The sequence below is a fragment of the Notothenia rossii genome (genome assembly GCF_949606895.1).
Source record: "Notothenia rossii genome assembly, chromosome: 9".
NCBI classification, from domain to species: domain Eukaryota; kingdom Metazoa; phylum Chordata; class Actinopteri; order Perciformes; family Nototheniidae; genus Notothenia; species Notothenia rossii.
The window spans coordinates 73,160,511-73,180,037 of NC_136907.1; the positions used below are offsets into that span (position 1 = coordinate 73,160,511).

The window sequence follows — 19,527 nt, forward strand, 5'->3', positions numbered from 1 at the left end:
AGTTTCCTGTCAGCAAAGCTTCGTTGCTCATGTCGGGGTGGTGTTGGCACAATGGGCTAGAGCAGGGGTTCCCAAACTTTTCAGCATGAGACCCAAAACAGAAATGTTGTGGTCCTAAGGGACCCAAGCTCAAAAAAGGTCATGATTTTCCATAATATCTACAGTTATAAACAAAGAATGCAACCCAACATGAATTTAAAATGTAAATGAAAATATTTATTTAATTATAAAAGTGCATCGCAGTAATTAGGTTTCTCACCATAACAACCTTCCCTTTGAGCTTGCCCAGAAAAAATAAGGATAAAAGCAGAAAGACGAAATGGACGTGCAGTCAAGTATATAAAGTCTAAATCAAATTTTAATTATAAAATTCTAAGAAGTGCAATATTAAGTTTGTCGCTAGCTCAAAAACTATGTCCACACCATTTTAAACTATTTTAAATGAACAAAGAACAAACATGTTGTAAACAGAAAGGGACAAAACACTAACTATAAGTGCAGTCAAGTGTAAACAGTACATCGAAGGTGAAACCACATTTAAATTCTAAGAAGTGCAACATTAAGTTTGTGACTAGATCAAAAACTATCTACACACATTTTTTAAACACTTTTAAATGAACAGAGCTGTTATAAAACACTCTGAGAGAGAGACAAAAAACTCCAACACTTGGCAACTGATTAACTTTTTTTTTGTGGAGGCTGACTTGATAGGATGCCCTCAGTGCCCCTCCCTCTGTTCCCTTTGAATGCCTGAAAATAACAGAGAAGATATTATCATTAACATTGCTGGGTTATTGGGTGATTTTTAACACCAGCCGGCGTACGAATGTGGACCTGGCAACCGCATTTATAGCGCATTACATTACATGTTACCTGTTAGACGCTTTTATCCAAAGCGACTTACATACTCAATACTGTGGGGAATCCCCACAGAGGGATTTTGACAGGGTTGTTGCACAAAAGATCCAAGCGCGCACAGAAGAAATCTGAGAGCAGACATTTCACGAGCGCACAGAAACAGCCTGAGTGCGAGGAGAAGGTTTTAAGCTGGAACACAGGAAACCTGTAAGCAGAAATATATCTGAGTGCAAGCGTACAGTTTGAGCAGAAGCAGAGCAAATCTAAGTGCAAGCAGGCACTATTTGAGTGTGAGGACGGGGTTTGAGGGAAATAAATACATATTCTGAACGTGAAATCAATAAAGTATGCTCTCAAATTTAAAGACCACGCTCTGGAATAAAGATAGGGAATAACCCCCATATGTATTCCTATGTGCATCACACTGCAGCAGTCACGTCCGTGCGGCTGATACTTTCTCTCGCTTTCCTTCTCCTACTGCCTGTCACTTTCCCTCTAATCTTCCTGTGGTTATTGTTTCTCTGTTTTTCTCCCGGCCGTTTAAAAAACATTTCAGGCTCGTAAAAGTTGAAACACCGCTCTGTGCCGCTGCAGAATGTAGTGGACTCGCGGGAGCGAGTAGAGGAAGCGCGAGAGCGCGCAGCTGGCGGTCCGCTCCGGGGCTCAGTCTGCATTTCATCCAACTCTGCATTAACGAAACAATTTCACGACAGACCCTGACAAATTCACAAACACACAAAACAAATGATTCAAATGAGTGACTTACTTTTCCGCCGTCAAAACACTGCTTCTTGAAAGACTCTTCTTTGCAGAGGAAAAAATCCTTCGATTTGTCCCGATGCAGACGATGTTTTGTTTGGAGATGCCGGTCCAATTTATTAATTTTCAAGCATTCGTTACTGAGCACCTCTCCACATAAAACACCCTGAGGCCGCTCCTCTCCATTTCTAACAGCTTTTGTGAAGCCAACGTTTAAAAACTCCTCTTTGTATCGTCTTTTTGCCATCATGTACGATCGGGATTAATCAACAGACAATAAACAGACAGCGCGAAAACTTTCGCGGGGGACGCAGTTTATTTGTATTTAGAAAATTAAATCATTCAATATACAATGCTATATTGCATAATTTTATTTTCAAAATAAAAAAATTAAATAAAAAAATTGTATTTGCAACGCAGCCATCAGCTCTGACGCTGTGTGTGTGTGTAGCAATGCATTTAACTGCGACCCAATCAAAACGGGTCCGCTACCCATTTTGGGTCGCGACCCTGAGTTTGGGAAAGGCTGGGCTAGGGCTTTGTTCATCAGATCAAGGGGCGTCTCCAATAAAAAAGTAATGCATTATTATTATTATTATTATTATTATTATTATTATTATTATTATTATTATTATTATTATTATTATTATTATTATTATTATTATTATTATGTCTTTGAAACCAGCATGTATCCATATTCACTTTTAGAGAAACATTTCCTTTACATTACTGACATAACTGTATATATCAAAATATCTCAATACAATTTTACATTTTATTAGCATCACCATAACATTGACCAACATTCTTTTGAACACTATTAAATTAAAAAATAAAACATAAAGGGTATAATCGTACTGACTGTATATTGCTTAAGTAGAGCTACAGTACAACAACATTAACTTTGAAAACAAAAAAATGTTGATCAATAACAGGAAATATAAAATAAAGTTCTTACCTTGTGATTCACATGAATTAAGAAAGTAAACAAAAGTGAGGTTTAAAATACGACCTCAATCCGTAAGATGTGTTGTATGGGGAAGTGATTCTGATCCAAGTCGGCTTGTGTCTTGTTTTTTATTCCATGGCTCTCTGTCCTTACACAAAACTCTAGATGAATAGGAAGTAAGAATAAGACAACATTCAAATAATGTGTGTTGTTAGTTGTTGTTGTTGTTCTGGACTAAAACTTTTCTGGTTCTCTTAAAACAGTTATCTGTACGTTTCTGTGTTTTAATTTTCACACAACTATCACACAGTTTGCAGAAACATGTATCCCAAGTGCAGCTTTCTTTTAAAAGTATTTTGCTCTCAGTATGTATTGAGTAAGAAAATGCAGAAGTACCAACTGCTTGGCTCAGCAAGTCACACATGGTTAACTTGTAAGTGCCAGACATAGGAAGCAAAGTTGTGATCAGATGTGATATGCATGAAAGAATATTGCAGAATTGTGTTTTAACAATGTACATTTAGAGTTTCGATAACATAACAACTTTTGCTTATTTGCAAAATGGAGCACAGTTTGTTTGTTTGTTTGTTGGTTGGTAAGGTGCAAATAGAAGTGAAGGTCTTCACATCATACAAAAGATTGTGTGGTTTTAAAAGAGAAAAACCCAACTGTGAAAATACTTGGTGGTTTTAGAGCCAAACAGGAAGCAGACATTAGACAGAGATTGTGATGTTCATCTTCGTGATTCTGGGGCTGCTGGTCTGCACTGAGGCACAAGGTACGATAAAATCAAGTCTAATTCAATGTTTTAACTTTTATCAGATTTAGCTCAAGTATGTGAGCAGGCTTCTTCAGTTTGAAAAATGTACTCAGAACAAGTTATTTGAGATGTTTCATCTTAAAACATGTCAGGGGTAGATAACCTTCCTTTGTTTGTATAACCATGAAATGAAGTGCTCACAAACGAAAGAAGAGGAAGTGATGTCTAAGAATTCCAGAGAAAGGTAACTCAGAATAAAGTATTCTATTAAAGGATGTTAAAACAATACTCTGTTTAACATTTATAATAGTTTTATTGCAAGATTGTAAGATCAAAAAGTGACATGTGGAGTTTTCTCAAGTGAATTTATTTGCAGTCAAAAAACTGATGGCTTCTTACTGCCTATAACAATTAATCGTTTATCCATAAAAACAGTCGGTTATTCAGGGACAAAATGCAGAAAACAGAGCCTGGTTGTCAGTGCTTTGCATTAGAAGCCAATTATCTTTGAATAAAACATTTAAAACAGAAAAAGTATAAAGAAAAAAAGATGTTCTGTAGAAAACTTACATAAAACCAGCACACTGAATTTAATGTTATTATAATGTGAAATTATTTTGAGTTTTTTGATACATTACAATACTTTGCTTCTTTGGTTCATCAATGTTGTCTCTGCTATGCTACACTGCAATTAAGAACAATTAGAGGTTATAGCTCAAGGGCACTTTGAAGGAGCAAAACTGGTGAGAGTGAGAGGAGGAAAATGAAGGACAAGGTTGAAGAAAGTCCCAGTGAAACAAGTGGACTAAAAAAGAATTGAATAAAAACTATGATGGCTATGACTATTACTGTCACTGGGTTGAATGTTAAGCCTGGATTTCATTGTGATCAGATAATTGTCATGAATAAAATACACAAATATAGTAATATCCATACAGTATATTGTGTGTGATATTTACTGTATGATGTGTCTACTGTTTTACAGGGATCAGTGCTGGGACTCCTGTGTTTGTGCTGAAGGGAGAGGATGTGCTCCTGAATGTCACCAAAGCTGTGTTCTTGGGGACTTACAATATTTTTCTTGGAAGTTTTATGAAAATAACGTTTTAGTAACATTTATTTCTGATTTTAAAAAAAAGTGTTTGATGATTATACCGGGAGAATTGAGTTTCCTGTGAACAATTTCTCTGTGAAATTGAAGAATCTCCAAGAGGCAGACAGTGGAGTTTATACTGCTCGAGTGATAACAGAAGAACTAGCTAAATATAACATCAAAGTTCAAGGTAGGTTGTTAACCTCTCAAACACTGATAGAGTGTCTGTGGTCTTGTTTCTAAAACTCTTCACCTGCTTCTTCCCTCCTCAGATCAAGCGTCTCTCCCTCTCCTCACAGTGAGCTCTGTCTCTGAAAGCTCTCCCTCCTGTAGCTTCACTGTGACCTGCAGCTCACAGGACTCTCACATCAACAGCACTTTCACATGTGACACCAGAACCTGCAGTCAGGAGGGAGGAGAGCGGTCAGAGGGGATCCCTGATACTTTTCTCCAGGTCTACCAATCAAGTGGATCGATCATATGTAACCATAGCAACCATGTCAGCTGGACCAACGACACCATAATAATCAAAGATGTCTGCCCGAAAGACTTTAAGAAAAACTACTTCCTGATAATAACACACAGTTTGGAATTTAAAGTTTAACAAAACGTATTTGTGAATTAATAACCTGCTCTGTCAGGCTGCAGGAAGTAAATGTGAACTTAAAACTACAAGAATTTAATTTGAAGAAACTTTAAAGAAAACAATTAATTCAGTACATCATGTTTGACGCATATCATGTGCTGTTTGTCTCATATATACAGAACCTATGTAGAACCTTTATATAAACCTTTGAACTTGAATATTTGTATAAGTACAAAAATATCTGCATATTTTAAGAACAGAATAAACATTCATTCAACATTAAACCGCCAACATGCCGTTTGACATTGCATGATGCATAATGGTCTGTAAAACTCAACTGTACTTTGCAGTGCAAGTATTTTACAAGTATTTCGCAATGTAGGACTCAAAGTACTTGCAAACTGTAAAGTAGTCAAACTGTTATCCAAATAAAGTAGTAATACCTGATTTGCTGCTTCCACTCAGTTGTGCGTCTCAGTCTGGATCTCTGTGTCGGTTTTGATATGAAACTCTCTGTTTGTTGTGTTTCAGATCCAGAGGGGTTATCTGTGTGCCTGGTGAAGACGTGTGTGTTCTCTGTGGGTCTGATCATCATGGTGTCTGCTGTCATCACGGTTCATCTCATGGAGAAGCTCAACAAGAACAAATAAAACTCATAGTTCTGGTTCCAAACTGAGGGTAGGGGGACCCCTAGTGGTAGTTGGGGGGATTGCAGGAGGTACTTAGAAAGATTAGGGGTTGCACATTATGTACACAAAAAAAAACATTTCCAAATACATTTTCATAATCCAGGTGTCCCGCCTCCAGACTTGTTGCAGTTTATGAAAGACAGGCGGGCTCAAGTGTCTCTTTAAGAGCTCTATTCTTAACAAAAGATGTTGAAACTGCTAGAAGTGAGTCTTCATTTTATTACGTTCGCTCACAATATGTGTAAATGTCAAGTTTAAATGCATTTATATTAAGGGTGAGTTATAGAGTTACAAAAAGAACATGTAGGCGAATCATCCCAGCTGAGTGACGGGGTACCTACTAAATATAATAATAGTATAGAATGGCAACCAGCTCAAAGTCGTGAACCACTGCTACATGCAACCAATCTTACATAAACAGTATCTCACTCTTTTATAGAAACTCTTTTCTTTTTTTTCTCCTCTTTTGACGAGTGAGTCCCTGTTTTATTTCTATTGTGCATGCAGAAGGCCTTAGGGGTACAACATGTCTGCTGCTGATTTGATGATATTTCTGCTGAGTTTTGCTGATATAGGCTTAGTTTGTCGGGGGACATCTTTCTTCTTCCTTCTCTCTGTCTGTACCTGTGTACTCTCATGTTCCGAATAACCCAGCTTCCCCAAATCTCTTTCTTTTTGGTGTCTATATACGCCGGGATCCCGAGTCATGGATGATCCTGTTGCTGTGGTCCTGGATCATGAGTACTGGATGGACATCCTCGTGGATTCATCTTCTTATTATACACACATGCATTTCCAAACATTTGGACTTCCTATGTTGTAAATGTATTTTCATTTCAATTTACACACGGCATCTATTGCACGTCTGTCCGTCCTGGGAGAGGGATCCCTCCTCTGTTGCTCTCCCTGAGGTTTCTCCCATGTTCCCCTTTAAACTGTGGGTTTTCTCCGGAAGTGTTTCCTTGTACGATGTGAGGGTCTAAGGGCAGAGGGTGTCGTATTGTGATATTGGGCTATATAAATAAACATTGATCACTTACTGTACGGAGGCTCAGTCATTGGTACACGTTTATTTATAAAGCTTTGTTGGGTAAACTCCCGTATTATATCTGCTCTCTGATAACACAGAGAGTTGCAAGCAGCTATTGTCTGAGATCTCATGATGTACTATTGTTAGATGTGCCAAGAGCAAGGACTGTCTTATGAGACAGCTTTTATGTGCGCAGCTCCACTTGCTTGGAACAATCTTCAGCAAGAATTGAAACTGAGCAATCTCATTCCTCTGCATGTTTCTCAAGCCAGGCTATGAAATGCTCGTTGATACTATGGGCACTTGTAAATGTCTATAACTATGTAAATGTATCCTGTAAATATAATGTATGATGTCCTTTATTGTTTTATGTTTAATGTGGAACCTATTTGCTGCAGGTCTCCCTTGAAAAAGAGATCTATGATCTCAATGGGACCAATCTGATTAAATAAAGGTTTGAAATGAAATTGATTGATTGATGCTTTGCAAGGAAAAAACAGAAGGCAGCTTTCAAGAAAATGCTGAATGTTCCTGTTAATCCAATGATTAAATCAAGTCATCTGTTTGTAGGTCAAATCATTTTCCTGCCTTCAGATTAGAGAGATTTATAAAAACACAAATAACATCTTTATTTGTATGATCAAGATTTTTTTTTTAAATTGTATTTTTATTTGTACAGTGTGTTTTATGCTTGTTTACATTTTTTGAATGAAAGCATACATGTGCCATTTAATAAAGCTGTTTTATTCCTATATTTTTCGTTATCTATTATGTGTTCATGCACATTTGTGACAATGTATTCCATTACATTTACTAATTGCCTAACCATCAGTAACCTACTGTAAGTATCTGATATTCATATAACCTCAACAAATCACTTTCCATTACTTTTGGGACAAATCAATATCAATGCAATGCAAATAAATACAATAAGGCTTTTACTACGTTTTAAACAACCCGGTATCACGGCAAAACGTGAACATGTGACGATTTACCATGCTGGGAGACGTGAAGATGTCACGATTTCGTCCCTTCAAACGTGACAGTTACACAGTATTGTTAACCCATGTTAACCAAGCGCCCCCTAAGCACCCCTAAGAAATATGTTTTTTTGTTTTTTGGAATTTTTTATTAAATTAAATTTGAAAAATTATTGATTACATCAATACAAATGTGAAACAAACAAATGTTTGACCAAAAAAATAAAGCCAACACAGTTGATTAGGCCAATGGCCAGCCCCCATTAGATTTTTGACCTACCCATAGGCTAAATTACTTTGTGACACTTGAGTGACTTCCTGTTAGCTGGAGCGCCAAATTATTTGCTAACAGCAAAGTGACAAATGGATCGTTTTTTAGTCCTTAAACGTCCACGTGTGGACACTCAATCAAAACCACCTGAAACCGAGAGGGATTCTGCACATAATAGGCCTCGTGAGTACAAGTAGCTTACTTCTGGCTCTCTGTGTTTCATTCAAGCTCTGCTCTGTGTGTTGTGTGGCACGGGCCATTTTGTGTGCGTGCGCGAGCACCGGTGGGTCTCTACCATGGTCTCTACCGGAGATCGTTGTGGTTAGCATCTGGTGCTAGCTAGCCAAGCTAACGGATATAAGGAGCTTTTTCAACAACAAAGTGGAGGGAGAACTCTCTCCTGTCAGACTGAGAGTCTCAGATAACCTCAGCTCAGGTGAAGTAAAGGACTCTCAGTGTTTAGATAGTTAACTTTAGTCTAGTTATCTCAGTGGGTCTCAAACGTTTTGTTTTAAAAGGGGAGTGATTTGTAAAATATCTATAAAGAAATAGTAAATCTGTTTTCAGTTCTGTTTCATATGTATGTTGAGAGATGTATCCATAGATCTCTTCATTTTGCTCTCAAAGTGCACCAGATTGATGCTTTTAACTTCAATATCTAAAAATAAATCTTCGGGAGCATTTCAAAATGCAAGAGGGGGGGGGGGGGGGGTGCTAGTGGATCGCCGGAGCTGTTAGATTAACATTAACATGCTTATATTGTAGTTCTAAGTGCAATGCCTTGCGGCCTGTAGCACCATCCTTGATGGAGCATATGTGTGGGCAGGAAAGGAGTGAGCAGAGAGTAGAGTCGTTGTCGATTTTTGATCTGTTTTCTGTGACTATCTGCCTCACCCTCTCAGACTTTCAGTTGCGCGCGCTACTAAAGAGACGTGTTACCATGGAAACCAAACAATGGTGTAGCTGTCTTAAAGTCCGAGTACAAACAGTCCTGAGTAAATCTGATTTTGTCAGTAATTGGGAGAAATGCGGGAGAAATATGACCCCGGGAGGAAACCAGGAGAGGGCAATGAAATTGGGAGTCTCCCGCGAAAATCGGGAGGGTTGACAAATATGAGTTGCAGTAGAAAATTCAACTGTAGCGCTGGTGCATTAATGGGAAACCCTTAAAGTTTGAGCACCCTCTATGAAACGTCAAGCTACCCCACAGCACCCCCTAGAGAAAATCTCTGTCGCCGCCACTGATGTTAACCAGTGGAGAAATAACCGGAAATGCCAAGCAAATGCTACCCCGACGTAATGATTTATTTTGTAATAGTCACACTGTTGTGACTCGACAGATATGTTAGGTTTAGTTATCCTGTTTTTATTTTGAAAGTAATCTTTCCTCTCATTCCAGATCCCACATTTCCTGCCTTTGTGTGTTTCCCGCCCTTGAGATTGCTTGGCCCTGCCCTGATAGTTTTCACCTGTGCCCATCCCCCTCACCTATATATAGCCCTGGTGTTTCTTTGATCCTTTGTCAGTTTGTTATGTTTCATGTCGTGAGAACCTGGGCCTTTTTGACTCCTGATACCTACCTTGAGATTTAGACCTTTTGCCAAGTGAGTTTTTGTGTTGCTGTACAACTTAGCTTTGGCTATTTAACTGCTTTCTATTTTTTGAAACTACGATTTAGTTTTTGTTATTAAAGAACATTCTATTTTTGGACAACTGTCTTTGAGTCCTGCTTTTGGGTCCTGCGTCCTGTGTCTCGATCCATAACAGTACGAAATGACCAAAACATGGACCCAGCGGATTCAGAGACAGTGAAGATAGCTCTGCGAGCTCAAGGAACGAGACTACACCAGCATGAGGAGCAGCTGGGCGCCATCAACATGGGGCTGAGGGACCTGACCAGCTGTCAGGAAAATGTTCAAGCCTCCGTCAATACTCAGGTGAATCACCTTGCCGAACAGCTGCACCGTGTCCTCGCTCACCTGGAAGCTGGTTCATACTCTCAGTCTCCTGCTGTTGCTTACACACCAACTGCTCCAGCTGACCAAGTGCCACTCCATGCTCCACCGCCTCGTCGGGCATCTCCAGAGCGATTCTTCTGAGATTCCGGTGACTGTCGCCCTTTCATTGTTCATTGTGATCTCCATTATAAATATAACCCTGCTGCATTCCCCACTGAACTCTCTAAAGTGGCCTTCATGGGGAGCCACTTAACGGGGAGAGCAGCGGCCTGGGCTACGTCCGAATGGGCGAGAGATTCACCTGCCTGTAATTCTCTGGATGTATTTACAGACACTCTCACCAAGGTGTTTAATCGCACGGCTCCTGGAAGAGAGGCAGCCAGAGCACTGATGCAGATTAAGCAGAGCCAGCGCAGAGTATTGGATTATGCCATTGAGTTCAGGACCCTTGCAGCAGATAGTGGCTGGAATTCTTCAGCACTGCTAGACGCCTTTTTGTCTGGTCTTTCGGATTCCATTAAAGACCAGTTAATACCTTTGGACCTCCCAGAAGACTTGGATTCTGTCATTGCACTGGCAGTTCGAATAGACAATAGACTGACCGAAAGACAAAAAGAAAGGTTCAAGAATGTGGCACGTCTGCCTCGACACCAAGGGGACACACCAAGCCATCGTCCCGCCTGGAGACCTCCTGCCGATACTCATTCTGAGAGAAGAGTGCTCCCTAGTGTCTCAGAGGAGCCCAGGCAGTTGGGTCGGGCAAAGTTGACTCCGGAAGAACGTCTTCGGCGCATTCAGGAGGGCAGGTGTTTTTACTGTGGGGAGCAGGGGCACCTCCTGGCTTCTTGTACAGTAAAAGGTTGGGCTCATAAGGGACGAGGAGGACTCTGGTGAGCCGACTGTCATCTGGATTCCCTCCTCGTACGGTGACACAGGTACAAGTAAAAGTAGACAGACATGTTTTAACTCAGGGGGTTCTCATAGACTCTGGTGCAGATGAAAGTTTAATGGATTGGGGGTTGGCCAAGAAGTGGAACTGTGTGGTAATTCATTTGAAGCAACCGTTAAAGGCCTCTGCTCTGGATGGTCGGTTATTGTTTACCGTTATCCATTGTACTATGCCCATTGAAATAACCGTAAATGCAACACATACTGAACACATGACTTTCCATTTATTTGACTCTGCTCAGCATCCACTTATTCTTGGTTACCCATGGTTATTCAAGCACAACCCACACATAGACTGGAGATCTGGGAGAGTTAAGGGATGGGGAGTGGACTGCAAACATTTCTGCTTGAGAGACAATAAGACTGGTGACAACACTCCCCATGCTAGAAGGATTGAGACCCAAGCTGTTGTTCAGATTGCATGTACAGAAATGACTGAGGCTATCCAAGTACAGGAGCAAGATTTCCCTGACAAGTCCAAGGTGCCCAGTTGCTATTGGGACCTGAAGGAAGTTTTTAGTAAAGCCCGAGCCACTGCCCTGCCACCACATAGGCCTAATGACTGTGCTATAAACTTGGTACCTGGCTCCCCCATACCCAAGGGTCACCTCTACTCTCTTTCCGGACCTGAAAGGGAGGCCATGAACAATTATATTGAGACCTCCTTGCAGACCGGACTCATTCGCCCTTCCTCGTCACCGGCGGGAGCGGGCTTCTTTTTCGTTGACAAAAAGGATGGATCACTCCGGCCCTGTATAGACTACAGCCCTCTGAACGCAATCACCATCAAAAACAGGTACCCTCTCCCACTCATCTCCTCCGCCTTTGAACTTTTGCAAGACGCCAACATTTTCACCAAACTGGATTTAAGGAATGCTTATCATTTGGTGAGAATCAGGGAGGGAGACGAATGGAAGACTGGATTTAACACACCAAGTGGACACTATGAGTAGCTAGTGATGCCTTTTGGCTTGACAAACGCACCGGCAGTGTTTCAGGCCCTCATAAATAAGGTGTTGGGGGACTTCCTGAATAAGTTTGTTTGTATATCTTGATGACATTTAGATTTTTTTCTCCTGACAACATATCCCACCAGCAGCATGTCCATCCAGTCCTCGACCGCCTGCTACAGAACCAACTTTATGTCAAAGCAGAGAAGTGCAAGTTCCATGTCCAAACCACATCGTTCCTGGGTTTCATCATTGCCCCCGGTCAAATAAAGATGGACCCTGCCAAGGTCAGTGCCGTGGCCGAGTGGCCAGTTCCTGTTAACAGGAAAAAACTACAGCAGTTCCTGGGGTTTGCACATTTTTATAGACGTTTCATCAAGAATTTCAGTTCTATTGCTTCCCCGAAACATGTACTTACCTCTCCTCATGTCCCTTTTTGAATGGAACTCCAAAGGTGCTAACGCTTTTCAAGGCCTAAAGGAGATGTTCACCTCTGCTCCCATCCTCACCATCCCAGATCCACTTCGACAGTTCGTGGTAGAGGTGGATGCCTCTAACCTCGGTGTGGGGGCAGTTCTCTCTCAGCGGGCTGCAAAGGATAATAAGCTCCATCCCTGCGCTTATCTCTCCCGTAAGTTGTCCCCAGCGGAAAGGAACTACGACGTGGGCAATCGTGAACTACTGGCAGTGAAACAAGCCTTGGAGGAGTGGAGACATTGGCTAGAGGGGGCCGCTCAGCTGTTTCTGGTATGGACACAAAAACCTCGAATACATAAAAAAGGCTAAGAGACTGAATTCACGTCAGGCTAGATGGACGCTTTTTTTCAGTCGTTTTGATTTTACCTTGTCATTTAGACCTGGCTCCCAGAACACCAAGCCAGATGCCTTATCCCGTCTGTTTGACCCTGAGCCTGCTGCCAAGGAACCAGAACCCATCCTACCACTGAACCGTGTGGTAGGAGCGGTAACTTGGCAGATGGAAAAAGAGGTGCAGCAAGCAAATGTTGAGAGCCCAGCACCTAGTGAGTATCTGCCTAATAGGCTATTTGTTACAGTGCCCTTGCGCTCCAAGATCATTCACTGGGCTCACACGTCCTTGCTCACTTGTCATCCTGGGGTTAGAGGAACCATGTTCGAACTTAAGCAGCTATGACGGTGCAGAGCTGATAGAAAGGGACACCTGGTGGATAAAGCACGTTATTGAATTGTATTTTATTATTAGATATTAATAGGAGGATGTGCAAAACAGACTAACTAATAAGGCTTAATTTAAACATTAAAGAGTACTTTAGGTTAAGGTCTTCTTTTGAATAAGAAAAAAGCTTTGGGGTATAGAAGAAGAATATGGAGGGATGAAACCCTCTTTAATGGTCACACATGCAGAGCACACAGCACACACATTTGCAGACATTTGCATCTACAGATAAACATTAAGCCTGACAAAGTACTTAATATATTGCTTTCCTGCAATGTCAACTATGTTTAAGCACTTATTTTAACTGATATTATACATATGTATTATACTCTTATAAGATGTATGTAGATAGTATAAGAAATGTGCAGAATGACAGTTTAATGGTGGAGGTATAAACACATATTCATAGATGTCTTGTAATGCACTGTTGAGGAACCTGCGATCCAAGTTTTTCATTCATTGCATAACTACACCATAGTTGTGTATAATATGATATGTCAATAAACCTTAGCTTAGAAAATCTTGAAATCTTGAAAGGGATGTGCAAAATAGTCATTATATGCAGTCTTTAATTAACTATTAGTAGAGAATGACGAGTAATGAATATACTTTATAGGGATCCTATTAATATCTAATAATAAAAATAATGAAATTCAATAACATGCTTTAACCACCAGGTGTCCCTTTGTATCAGCTCTGCACCGTTATGGTGTAAATACAGCCTATCTACCAATTGGATCAAATATAAAAGTCAGCCGAATTAGTGTTGATACTGCTAGGAGACGTATTGTGTGAAAAGAAATGGAAGATGTTGTTTAATTGCTGATATATTTATGATCCACGTCACATTTTCAGTTCTGGCAGCAGTTCTCCTGTTTGTCTAGAAGTCTTCTCAGCAGGGCTCTATAAATAGAGAATTACGGCAGATATGTAATATTTAATGCAGCTGAACCGTGTATTATAATGCCGTTATGTGATGACTTTCAAAGAGAAAAGCAAGCACACTCGGAATAAAGTATTTTATTTTTAAAAAACGTTTTCAGATTTCACATCATATAAACACCAAATCCCAGCATTGCCGCTAAACCATCCAATCATCGTCTGTTTCCGGTTCCACATCCACACGCATGGATTAACATCGATTTAATACATTAATGTAGCCTTTGTTTCTGCTAAAAGAGGTGTCGACCAGCTGGGGCAACAAGAAAATCGGCGTAATCGAGTGTGACTATTACAAAATAAATCATTACGTCGGGGTAGCATTTGTTTGACATTTCCGGTTATTTCTCCGCTGGTTAACATGGGTTAACAATACCGTGTAACTGTCACGTTTGAAGGGACGAAATCGTGACATCTTCACGTCTCCCAGCATGGTAAATCGTCACATGTTCACGTCTTGCCGTGATACCGGGTTGGTTTTAAATGTAACCTTAGAAGAAAATAAAATAAATATTGTTCATCAAAAATGTGTCCTGTGCTAAGAGATCATTTTATTAAAATCTGCTCCTTTTACAAAAAAAAGAACATGCTTTTTTCAATAAATAGCATCTCGTAAAAATGCAATTTAAAAAGACAAACTATAGCATATCTACAACATGTCCTTATAGAATAGTATAGAATGCCATAATAAGTCATAAGAAAGTCAAGTATAACAGAACAAAAAAAACATCTCATCATAATAGGCCATAGCATCACCAAATAGTCTGTCATTTAAAAGTATGTTTAGCCATGATAAAAGTGTCATAGTATGATATGCTATAAAGAAAAATATGTAAGGAGTCACAGTAAAGTATATCACAAAGAAATATCACAAAAGGTCATAAGTGTCCTTGTACTGTACTGTATATGTAATATACAATATATATGTGTTATGACCGGCTCGCAGGCCACAACGAAAAGAAAGGGAGACATAGGAGGGTTTCTGAAAAACCACGGCACATTTATTGTGACAACTCAATAACAACACGGCAGTGGGTTCTGCAAACAAGCTTGAGGCTTTATTTGAAGTATTAAAGTAACGTATTATGGCAGAAAGTTTGATACAGTGTATTTCTGTTATATTCATTTTAATAATGTCCTATTTTTAGCATAACCTGTGACTTCTGGCTTGAGTGGGGTGATTGCCCGTTGAAAAGGGTTTTTCAGTAAGTCTTGTTTTATTTGATTTCTCTCTATTTTATTCTTTCATGTTGTGAGTACTGATTTGCTACAACATTTGTGCAGTGGTTAGCTTAAACATGTTTAATTACTCTATATGAAAATGGAAGCAGCTTTTATGACAGGGACGAGAGAGCTGGGGGAGGGGACATTCTTCTTAAAGATCTCCAGCATGTCAAATATTAGGGAAGTCTACATGATAAATATATGTGTGTGTAATTACTTTGTATCGGTATTGTGGATATTAAGGTAACTCACATATGATATTTGTATAATCCAACTATATCTTAAAAGATGCCAAGAGTAGGTGAAACGAAATGTGCTTTAACAACTGAGGGGGGGGAGGATAGGAGAAACTCTATGCAAGAATGCGGAACAATAAAAACCAGAGGGGGTTGTTTTGCTTCAAACTTAAGGGTCGCCTCTGGCTCGCGCTGATTAGGTACGACAGGCCATGTGTTGGTCTCTCCCAATGGGAGACCCCTCTGGGGGAAGCATGCACACACCTCCTCCTATGTTTTTAGTATGATAGCCTGTGTTTTCTCTAAGTTCGCTCTTTTTTCTTCATGCGGCCAAGGTGGTAAGACCCTCCCTGTGTTGTATTGTATATTTTACCATTAAAGCAGATTATTGTTTAACCCTTATCCTGGTGCTTTGACTTTTCCTTCTTTTAAAACAAACTCATAGAGGAACGCGTGGAGCAGAGGTTCTGCCCCAACAAGCTCCAAATGAGAGGCTGGGCGAGGGGAAGGGATCTCGGCGAGAGTTTCCCAAATCAGTCTTGTACCTCATTCACACCAACGCAACTCCGGTTCAAGCTCCGTGCTAGAGCTTTTCAGGTTCAGAACCGGTTCTTCGGTTTAGCTCCGGCTCTTTTCACACCGCCCAGAGTCCGACTGGTGCTGCGTCATTGCGTCATCGTTTGCGTCATGACGTAACCGTTTGCGTGCCTGCTTCATAAAGCCAAACCACATGGAAACCCCTCACAGCTGACGCAGACAAAAACAACAATGGCCGATTGTGCTCCAGCTTCCTCTGTACCTCTTCAGAAGACCAGATTCCCAGTAGATATCTAGTCTCTTCAGTGGACCACTGCTGCTTGTTAAGTTTCTCCATCGTTGTGTACAAACTGGATAAAACGCCGGCTTTTTGTTGTTGTCCAGGAGTTGATCCCGCCCCTGCCCCTGCCCCTGCCCCCACCTCGACGTAAGCGTGACGTATGCGGTGCTTTTGCTCTGGCCGGACAATTTTTTGGTGCTTGAAACGAACCGGATTCCGGAGCTAAGAGGCTGCTCCGCTGCGGTGTGAACAGGAAAACCCGGTGCTTTTCAAGCTCCAGCTCCGAACCGGCCCTGAAACACCGTTGGTGTGAATGAGGTATTGGAGAGAGTCGCGAAGGCCCCGCGACTCTGAGCAGCTGGGCTTAAGTACAACCTGGGGCTCCGGCCAGGTCTCCCCAGTTATGCTGATTGGCCTCCTCAGCTCCACCCCCATCACAGGGCCTGCAACAAATATGCACACTAGCGGGCCACAGGCTCTGGGACCGTCACAATATGTAATTTAATCGTTCAAGTTTTATAGCATAGCAACAATGTCATTACAAAAGTAAAAGTTTGGTATCCAATAAAAATGTCAGTACAGAATAAAAAGTCAAGCCAAATATGACAAAAGTCGTGTTTTATAGGACAGTAGGACATTACAATCTAATTAAAACAAGTCAAAGTATAGTCTGCCATAATATGTCATTGTAAAGTGTGTCATAACAAGAAGTCCTGTTATTATCATCTGCCATAAAATGTCCTGGTGTTGTGGGCCATAAAAAGTGTAATGGTATAAAATCATAAAATAAGTCACAGTTAAATATGTCGTAAAGAATGTCACTGAAAAGTCATAGTAGAATATTTTATAAGAAAAAACAAAAAGCCCTGGCCTGTATAAGGAGCATGAGACAGGCCTTCCTTATTTCATGGTGAGTTATTTGTTTTGTGCAGAATATGTACGGTGTGAAGATATCTTTGACATTTTACCGCAGCTATCTTTAGTTTGGTATGCAGTCATGGAAAATGCAAGAGGTGTGAAACACAGAGCTCTGAGAAAGGAAGTGGTTATTATTGTTTTTGTGCAGAACGCCAGCTAGAAGAGTTCAAGTGAAGACATAGCCGTGGGAACATGTTTCAAATGGGGGGTGCTGTGGGGATGACACCAGGGCTGGTTCTGACCAATGTGCTGCCCTAGGCAAGATTTTAGCTGGCAATGAAAAACCTCTACAAAAGACCAATACACTACAAACAGAGAAACATATTGACATGGTGGACAGCTTATATAAAAAGGCTTCAAATGTATTTAGTATTATAACATGTTTTAATTGGGGGGTGGACTTCACATCCTCTAGGGATGTCCGGGGGTGCCCTCCCGGGAAGATTTTGTTGAACATTGTAAAGTAAAATGCTTCAATCTGGTGCACTTTGAGCGCCCAATTACTAGAGACTGATCTAGGGGGTACAACTCTAAACACCCATATGAAAAAGATCGGTTTGCATTTTATTAATCAAATCATATGAACATAACCAATAACCTACCATATCCAATACAAAATAAATGTAGGCTAACTTATTTTATTTTTGAGATTCATTTATATCTTATTTTAACAGTTAACATTTATTTATTTATGCATATTTTTAAATCTCTCCAGTTTTAAAGAATATTTTTGATTTACTGTCCTATAGTAGGCTATACATTGGAATGATTTCAAACCTGTTTTTATTTATCCTAATAATTATAAAGGTGTGCCTCTTTACTTAATTATGTCCTCCACCAGGGGGTGCTGCAGCACCCTCAGCACCCCTACTTCCCACGGCCCTGAGTAAAGCAACACATAAACTAATGTGAGTAATAAACAGTGTAAACTACACTTTTTATTGGTTTTATGTAATATATTGACACAATTGTAATGTTTTATTCCATCTGTTGCTTCATCTGGTGCAACATACACCAACTGAAATGAAAAGTGCCTTGTTAATCATCCTGTAATTGACTTTCAGTTAATATTTTCACTTCATGCAAATGTGATGTGGTTTTTACAGGAAGAAGACTTGGTGATGTGTTGTCAGAGCTAAACAGGACTCACACTGTAACCTGTGACATTGAGTATTCAGGCAGGGCAACCGGACAGAGACTGTCATGTTCATCTTCGTGATTCTGGGGCTGCTGGTCTGCACTGAGGCACAAGGTAGGATAAAAACACGTCTAATTCAATGTTTTAACATGATCTAATTACAGTCATTGTGTCCTGCTTAAAACAGAAAACAGTTTGACTCTTTAAGAGTTTAAAAACGTGGCATCACTGTGGTCCAAGAGGAGTTTCTTCAAGTCAGCTGATGTGGAGTATAACAACCTTCCCACTGCCATCAGGAATGTATCTTCCTATCCAAAAAAGAAACCTTTGTTTTAGTGGGAACATGCAGAAACTAAATCCCGGTTATCAATTCTGAGCATTAGAAGCCAAACATGTGTATACAAATATTGAAAAAGAAGTTTAGAAAAGAAAATATTGGCAGATATATTTATTAAAAAAAAGAGGTATATTCAAACCAAGTATAATGGTGTTGCATACTGACACCTTCTGAGCTGTTTTAAAACATAACATTAACTTGAAATGTTTTCTTTCTCCTATTCTAAAAACCAATGAGGAACAATTTGAGAGTTCTTGCACAAAGCTACTTTAGTATCTGGAGAAAAGGATCAAAGTTGGTGAACAACAGTGTGGATGATGGTAGGGGGGGGGGGCGGGGAGGAACGAACAATGCATCATTAGGTTTAGTTTCACCAGAATTGTGACTGACATTTCTGTGTGAGGAGGAGTAGCTGTATTAATGGTAATGGGAAATTGTTAGTCATTTGTTTTACATGTCTGTTCACTTTCAGCTAAAGTTACTTATCATACTAATTAGCAGGAGAGACAAAACAGCTGAACATACATGAACTTTGCCCTATGATGGTGTTCACTGGGTTATTATGAATTATGTTCATAATTGATTATCAGAATATCAGAAAGAAATAAAGTACAGAATTGGAGTAACATTCAGAATTGAAAACTATATATTGTGATATTTACTGTATGGTGTGTCTTCTGTTTTACAGGGATCAGTGCTGGGACTCCTGTGTTTGTGCTGAAGGGAGAGGATTTGCTTCTGAATGTCACCAAAGCTGTTTTTCTTGGGGAATTAGAATTTTTTTCTTGGAAATGTAATAAAAATACATGTTTACACGTTCACATGCGCCGTGTGGCTGTTGAGCCTCGCGGGAGCGTCCACAGCGTAAAGCCAAAATTCATAGATATTTAAA

The 19,527-nt window shown here is 40.1% G+C and overlaps 1 long non-coding RNA gene across 2 annotated transcripts; it reads left to right on the plus strand.

Moving 5' to 3' along the window:
- The first annotated feature begins 3,273 nt into the window (after positions 1–3,273).
- Positions 3,274–18,912, plus strand: LOC307020222. 2 transcript variants are annotated; one of them, XR_013802803.1, is made up of 5 exons: positions 3,293–3,344; positions 3,521–3,570; positions 4,312–4,609; positions 4,692–4,873; positions 18,267–18,912. It is a non-coding gene; the product is annotated as an uncharacterized lncRNA (long non-coding RNA). The 2 variants fall into 2 exon arrangements; XR_013802802.1 differs by lacking the exon at positions 3,521–3,570 and having other exon boundaries at positions 3,274–3,344.
- Positions 18,913–19,527: the final 615 nt, after the last annotated feature.